This window comes from Orycteropus afer, unplaced genomic scaffold, assembly GCF_000298275.1.
Source record: "Orycteropus afer afer isolate SDZICR_OR568_19922 unplaced genomic scaffold, OryAfe1.0 scaffold00154, whole genome shotgun sequence".
Lineage (NCBI taxonomy): Eukaryota > Metazoa > Chordata > Mammalia > Tubulidentata > Orycteropodidae > Orycteropus > Orycteropus afer.
Window position 1 is genome coordinate 403,721 of NW_006921741.1, and position 8,421 is coordinate 412,141.

The window sequence follows — 8,421 nt, forward strand, 5'->3', positions numbered from 1 at the left end:
AAAAAAAAAAAAAAAACTCACTGCTATGGAGTTGATTCCAACTCATAGCAACTCCCACTGGATTTCCAAGGCTATAAATCCTTATAGAAGCAGATTGATCCATCTTCCTTCCGTAGAGCAGCTCATGGGTTTGAACCTCTGATCTTCTGGTTAGCAGCCAAATGTTTTATCCACCATACCACCAGAGCCCCTTAATTTGTTAAAGGTAGACATAACCAGGTATATCAAAAATGTAAATCCTTAGTCATAATTGGGTGGTCTTTGAATTTAAACTGAGAGAGTTCAATTGTGAAGGAAGAAGAAAGAATTTAAAGCATGTACCAAATATTGTAAATTAATCTCTAAAGAGTTTGTCTAAGAGGAACAAGTCAGTATATAGGAAATGTGCAATGTGATTTACTCCATATATTTAGGATATAAACATGGCAAATGTAGTCTAGGAGGGCAAAGGTCTTTGGTTCCTATGTTCACTGATATATTCCAAGTATTCATAATAGTGCCTTCAGCATAGTAAGATTTCAATAAATAATTACTGAATATATGAATTACTGAATATGGCCATACATCTCTTATTTTCCTAATTAATTACTAATTTCTCCATGGTCTAGCATCAGAAAGTCCAGCAACTCACCCTAGAGGGCAACATCCTCCAAACTGCCCAAGAACTTTGGAAGGAAGACTTGTTTCTACATGTTAAGTAGAGAAAGAACATGTGGTTGGTCCTATGCAGTCACTGCCTCTTGTGCCATGCATTGCAGCACGTGAGGATTCATTTCCATCTTCGACCAATGGAAGACCCTTGCTAATGCAGTTCCCTGTCTGCGCATGAGCTCTAAAATCATACAGTCATTTCAGACTTCTAGTCAGTAATCCTTACCCCAAGCAGAGCCACATGCCACTTGCCAGTGGCTGGAATGAGAGTCTGCTAGAAACGATAGCAGCCAGTGCAGAAACTAGTCCCATCCCATAAACCTTAGACTTCTGTAATAAGCCCAGGTCACCTGCTCAGACACCCTCCAAATTCATTATAGTTTTATTACACCAGGCTTATTCACTGGGATATAAATGATCCACAATAAGTGATTTCCTTTTAAGAAAATTTGGGGATTAATGATTATGTCTTGATCTGTTCTCTCTCAAGGAAGCCTCAATCAAATGATCCACTTGCTTTTTGCACTGAGCTGTGAAGAAGCTTTTGTTAAGCAACTTAAAGAAAAAGTAACCATTTCCCCTTCTTCTATCCAGGTTAATGGGTGCCTCCTAAATTTACCTAACTTAAAAGAGCAATCAGGTGGGTCTTTGTAGAATATGGACTCTGCAGGTCCATCTTACATATAAACAGGGACAGCCGGGGATTGGGGTGATGTGATGCTCATGACACCATAACAACTAACTCCCCTCCGCTCCACCCCCCAAAAAAACACAGAAGTATTCCTGATATGTGGCGTTTGACAGTTTCCATGGTGTAAATGCTCCTATCATGGCCTTCCAACATGACATAATGAACACAAAGTTAAGAAGAGATCCAGATGATTGGCTCTCCTCTTGGGTGCAAGCTGACTTCAGCATGCCATTCATTGGTTGGAGGAATGAGTAGTATAGAAGGAAGGAACAATGACAGTGTCTCTTTAAAAAATTACCAACAATATTTACATTTGGAATTATAATTTAATAGTGAGCATCTTAAAAACATCTCAGTATTTTATCTATAACAAGAAATTTATGTCTTCCTCCAATAGAACAGATTTCTTTATGAAGGCTTGAGGCCCATCTTACCTTTACAAAATTTTCCTAAAGTTGGAAATCTTGCAAAATGATGAATATCAAGTTCTTTCTTCCAGTGTTGAAATCAATGTCTTTCACTGCCTTTTCAAATAATCTGAGAAAAACAGAATTTGAGAAAGAAATAGCTTTAAAACAAGTTTTGGGTTTCATATTTAATCTATGTTTTAAATCATTACATATAAAAACCAATTGCCTCCAAGTCAATTCTTACTCCATTCATCGCAGAGTAGAACTGTGTTTATAGGGTCTTCAAGGCTGTTACCTTTCTTCTGAGGTGTCTCTGGGTGAGTTCAAACCACCAGGATTTTAGTTAGTAGTCGAATCATTTGTGCCACCCAGGAACTCCTAAAAAGTTCATACACACACACACACACACACATACACACACACAAACACACACACACACACATATATATATATAGAATACTTACCAAGAAAATTAAATATTATCCCATAATTTTGGGAATATGTATGTGATATCTTGAAATAGGGCTCTTACAGTATTTAAATTTATTGGTGTTTTTCTTTTTCACCGGTGACTTTCTTATATGTTTCCAGGAGTACTTAATATATGAAAATGGGAAACTGCCTAAATTAAAATACAAAAGCAGATTAGCAGCAGAAGCAGGCTTGACATTGTGGAAGTCTGTAAACACATAGCAAGATTTAAGTGGAAACCTGAAATTAGTACCTAAGGCATTTGACTGCTAACCAGAAGGCTGGCAGTGCAAACCCGCAAGCCACTTGGAAAGATTGGGCAATCTACTTCCGTAGTGATACTACCTCAGAAACCCAAGAAGGGGTCACTATGAGTCGGATCCAACTCGACAGCAGTGAGTTTGGTTTTGATTTTGGTTTGATTTCCAAGTGGGATGGACAAGAGAAAAAGAAAGTTCAGAGGAATTTATTTGTTGAACTAAAAAAAGCTAAGCACAACATACATATTTGTAATTTACATTTACATTACAATTTACAATTAAAAACAAAAACTAATGCTAGGTACAAGTTTTCTTCTCTCATTTAATCTTCATTACAGCTATTTGAGTTGGGTATAAATGATCCAATTTTACAGATTGTTGTTGTTATGTGCCATCAAGTCGGCCCTGACTCATAGCGACCCCTCCTTGGGTTTCGGAGGCAGTATCACTACAGAAGTAGATTGCCCAACCTTCCTTCTGAGGAATTTTACAGATTAGAGAACTAAATTTTATAAAGGATCAACCATGATCACACATCAGGAATGATGGAATAAAGACTCAAAGCTGGGTATTTGTGATTCAGAGCCAAATGTTACTGCCTCAAGAGCTACTGCAACACTGTCTCAAGAGGTAAGATACTTTACATGAAAGGAATGGGATAATGACAGGTTATCAGTGTAAGAAAGGTTCCTGGGTGGTGCAAGTGGTTTGTGCTCAACTACTAATTAAAATGTTGGTGGTTTGAACTCACCCAGTGGTACTACAAAGGAAGGTCTGGTGATCTGCTTCCATAAAGATTACAGAAAACCCTATGTTGTTGTTGTTGTTATGTGCCATCAAGTCAGACCCAACTCATAATGACCCCTCCTTGGGCTTCTGAGGCAGTATCACTACGGAAGATTGCCCAACCTTCCTTCTGAGGAGTGGCTGGTGGGTTTGAACCACCATCCTGGTTAGCAGTCAAATGCCTGAGGCACTATGCTACCAGAACTCCTAGAAAATCCTATAGAGGTGTTTTACTGTTTAACACACGGGGTTGCCATAAGTCAGAACTGACTTGATGACAATAGATTTGGGTTTTTTGTTTGTTTTTGTTTTGTAGAAAGTCAGAAATAGTTCCAAAACCAGGGGGTAGTTAGTCCTGAGTCACATGAGTTTAGAATGTGCTAGAACTCCCCCAAATCTCTCTGTGCCTAAAACCAGAATCATCTCCAGATCCTCACTGGAACTTTGTAGAAAGAGGCCAAGTTGCCTTCTAGGTGTGAAGAGGCAAGCTGCTAAAACAGGGCATAAGCACGTCAAATGTTACCTCCCAGTTTCCTCCAGTTCTCTGATTTTTTTTATTATTCTTGATTCCCTCTGCATTGGGAGGAGGACAGGCAATAGGACCAGCAAGTGGTGCTCAGGACACATACACAGAATAAAATGCATCATCAGCCTCAGGGAATATATATAAACCCATTGTGGGATTAAGAGTCAGACATATAAAACAATCAGACATGAAAGATATATTTTTAGAATTATTTTCATAATTAGCAAAACTTCACAGGATGTAATATGATGCATACACCTAACTAAAGTAGATATAATAAGGCACCAAACCTTATACAACAAACACTATGTATTTGAGCAGCCAAATCAACAACTGACCAGATCTCCCTGGGTCTGGATACTTCCAAAGGTTTCAAAGGCATGTTTCAGAAGATCATATGAGTATTTCAAATAATGTAAACCGAGCTCTGGTAGCTTAGTGCCTAAGGCACTTGACTGCTAACCAGAAGGCTGGCGGTTCAAACCCACCAACCACTCCTGCACTCGATGGCACATAACAACAACAACAAATCTAATAAAAATTATCTAGCATATTTAAAGCAGACTTGGTTTACTTTGATGTATAAAGCCATTTTAAAATATAAAAGGAATGTGGCCCTTTGAAATGAAATTCACAATTTCTCACTATTTTTCCCTATGAATGGTGGGTGCTTCCACCATTCACTTATATTCTTTGTAACCATCAGCATTTAAAATTGCTCAAAGCAAGTTTCTCCTTTCTATACAGATAACAATACTGTTCAATTGGTTTTCAAATTCTTTTCACACATATGAACCTGCATGATTTTCACTAAAACCCTGAGTTTAGAAAAAGTGCACCTAATCCCTGTATTTTCTTTCTCCCCCCTGTGCAAATGAGATGACAAAATGCAGTTTATTGTGAGGATTAACTGTGTAATATATGTTAAAGTGCCCACTTGACACACAGTAAGTAATTAATAAAGAGTACTTGACTCTAAATCTGAATTATTTTTTGTTTATTATTGTGATTTGGATGAAAGTTTACAGAGCAAACTCATTTTCCATACAGCAGTTCACACACATTTTGTCTCATGACATTGACTGCAATTTCCCAAAATGCAACAGCTCTCTTCTCACTTCCTCCCCATAGTTACCTTTTCCCAATGTCCTTCCCTCCCATGCACTCCTGCCCCCTGCCAGCTTTCTCCCTGTGCATGCACATACCTTCTATTCTCCCCTGATTGATCTCTCCCAGGAGTGTATCTTAAATCTGAATTCTTATGACTCCATTTTTGCACAGAGGCCTTAATTTGGTCACTTTACTGATTTCTCCAGAGATCCTTTCTCTAAGCCACACTTATTTGACAGTCCTGTACAAGGGAAGCATTTCTCCCCAAATAGCTGCTCTATATTAGGCAGGAACCCCAAATGCAAATGTTAACAGAAAGCAGACAAATCATGCTTATTTTTTCCCCCTAATTTTTAAGGTAAAGTAGGATATTTCTTTGTTTTGATTGCATTTCTTTGATTTCTAACAAGGTTGATCATTTTTCAAGAGTTCACTAACCATTTGTACTTCCTATTTTGGAAATTATCTGGGTTAGCTTTTGAAATATTATTAAGAAAGTCCCAGAATCTCCTAACAGTGCTGAACAGAAGGGCTTAGAGGAGTGTCCTAAGAACTGGTTCTTGAAGGATGCTTGGGATTGGCCATGCAAAGGAGAAAGTGAGATGTAATTTTATTTTTCTGTTCTTTGTTTCCATAGCATTTGCCTGTGGAAACTCTGTTGATTTCTTCTTCTCCTTTCTCCCAACAGGTAACTACTCTGTCTTCTACTTGTAATGTAATAATTTTTTGGACTTTATTGAGATGCATTGTAATTGCAATCTTCTTAATTGCTTCCTAATTGGTTTCTTCCTCCCTTTGGTGTATTTTTCATGCATTATTAAATTCTAACTGGCTTTCTGGAACTCATTTTGCATTCCTTCCAGACAACTCTTCCAAAGGTAAGCTTTGTGCCTCCTGGTCCCTTGGTCACACAGGAATGACCACTGGGGAATTGAAAGGATCACTGTTTGGAACCTATATGCTCCTGATATAACTAATAGTGAAAACAACCATTAGCATAACAATACCAAGAATTCCAAACATGTATTGCCACTCACAAACACCTTAACATACTATAATTCATTTGATAACAGTTCCTTAAAGGAGGTATTATTATTTCCATTCAACACAGGAGGCATCTGAGGATCAGAGAGTTTAAATATCTTTCCCAAAGTCAAAAGGCTGATATGGGACTTACAACTAAATCTCCTGACCATAAATCCTGTGCTCATTCCATCATTACTTGCTATTTGTATGTTAAACCAAATGGCAGGTTTATAGCCAATTAACCCCATAATATGTTCTACATATTGCTCAAGAAAAGACATTTCTTTTCTATCTATGAATTCCTTTTCATAGGGAAAATATGTCATGGAGTCAGAAATCACTTAACTCCTCTGATCTTAAGTTTCCTTATTTATAAAAGTTATTGCTTTTCTACATACTTCACAGAGTTATTATGTTTCTCCAATATATGTAAACTATTTTTATAAGAACAGCATTTCTAGGATGCTTGAGGTCATTAGGCAATATGACTTTTAAGATTCATTTCCACTCTGACATTTTATTAACTATGAATATCTTAAAATTTCATGCCAATTTTAATTGAGTAGTTGGACCTGTGGGCTTGAGACCATGGCCACAGGGAATATCAAGTTTAACTGGCATAACATACTACACAGAAACATCATTCTACATCCTACCTTGGTGAGTAGCAACTGGAGTCTTAAAAGCCAGTAAGTAGCCATCTAGATGTAACAATGGGTCTCTCCTTGTCCAGAGCAAAGAAGAATGAAGAAAACCAAAGACACATGGAAACAATTAGTCTGAGGGACTAGAAGACCATTCAATCCTCAGCCTATATTACCATGATACCAGAACTGCCAACCATTGGGAGGGGGATCAGTGCAGGTAATCCTGGGTAGAGAGGAAGAACAATGTAGAACAGGACACAAAATCATTTAAAAAAAAAAAAAACAGGTTTGCTGGTCTGATAGAGCCTGGTGAGACCCCTGAGACTATGGACCCTAGTTACCTTTCAGGTCTGTAACTGAACTCACTCCTATGGATTCCAGCCAAATAATAGACAGGTATATGGGGTGAATATATATACCAGGTAGATACAAACCTTGGAGTGATCAGGTCAATCTTGGGAAAACAAAAGAGCAGTGTTTGGACAGGAAGATACCTGGGGGGAGTGGGGGAGCAAGAGTTCATGAGAGGGAAGGGCACAGGGAAGAGGTAACTACTGCAGGAAGGGGGAAGAGAATTGTTACACTGTGAAGAATTGAAGTCAATATCATGAAACAAAATGTGTACGAACTGCTATATGGGATAGGAATTTGCTCTGTAAACTTTCACCCAAATCACAATAAAATTTTTTTAAAATAATAAAAAATGCATGCCAAAAGTGAAGACTAGATGTTTGAAAAACTCTGCAACAACAAAGTTAACAAACAAGAAAAAGTCTCTAACTAACCAGCCAAACAATCAAGATATACCGTGAATCTCTGGGAATTTAAAATTCTAAGGGTAGTTATCATTTATTGTATTTACATATACATTAGCATATATTAGCATGAATCAGTTTAAAAAAATCCTTATTATTCAGAATTAACAGTAGAGTTTTAAAACTAATCAAAAATAGCTATGATAATCCATTAGTAATTTTGAATTTTACCCAAGTCATGAATTTGAATCACACGTTTATCCAATGTATTAAAGCAAGTTACTCATACAGCAGTTGAGCTTAACCTCATGTTGTTGTTGTTGTTAGGTGCCGTTGAGTCATTTCCGACTCATAGCGACCCCATGCACAGGCAGAACAAAACATCGCCCGATTCCACACCAGCTCCACGATCCCTGCTATACTTGAGCCCATTGTCCCAGCCACTATGTCAATCCATCTCGTTGAAGGCCTTCCCCTCCTTTGTCAACCTTCCACCTTACCAAGCATGACATCCTTCTCCAGCGAATGGTCCCCTCTGACGACATGACCAAAGTAGATGAGATGAAACCTGGCCATCCTTGCTTACAAGGAGCATCTCAGCTGCACTTCCTCCAGGACAGATTTATTAGTTCTTTTGGCAGTCCATGGTACCTTCACCATTCCTCGCCAGCACCACAGCTCAAAAGCATCAACTCTTCCTTGGTTTTCCTTATTCATTGTCCAGCTCTCATATGCATATGAGGCGATTGGAAATATCATGGCTTGTGTCAGGCACACCTTAGTCTTCAAGGAGACATCCTGGCTCCTCAGCACTTGAAACAGTTCCTTTGCAGCCAACCTGCCCAGTGCTACACATCAACTAATGTCCTGACTGCTGCTTCCATTGGCATCGATTGTAGAACCAAGCAACGTGAATTCTTTGACAACCTCAGCCTTTTCTCCATTTATTGTGATACTGCTTATTGGTCCAGTTGTGAGGATTTCTGTCTTCTTTATATTGAGATGTAATCCATACTGCAAACTGTTCCTCAATCTTCATCAGTAAGTGCCCTCAAGTCATCCTCACTTTCAGCAAGCAAAGTTGTATC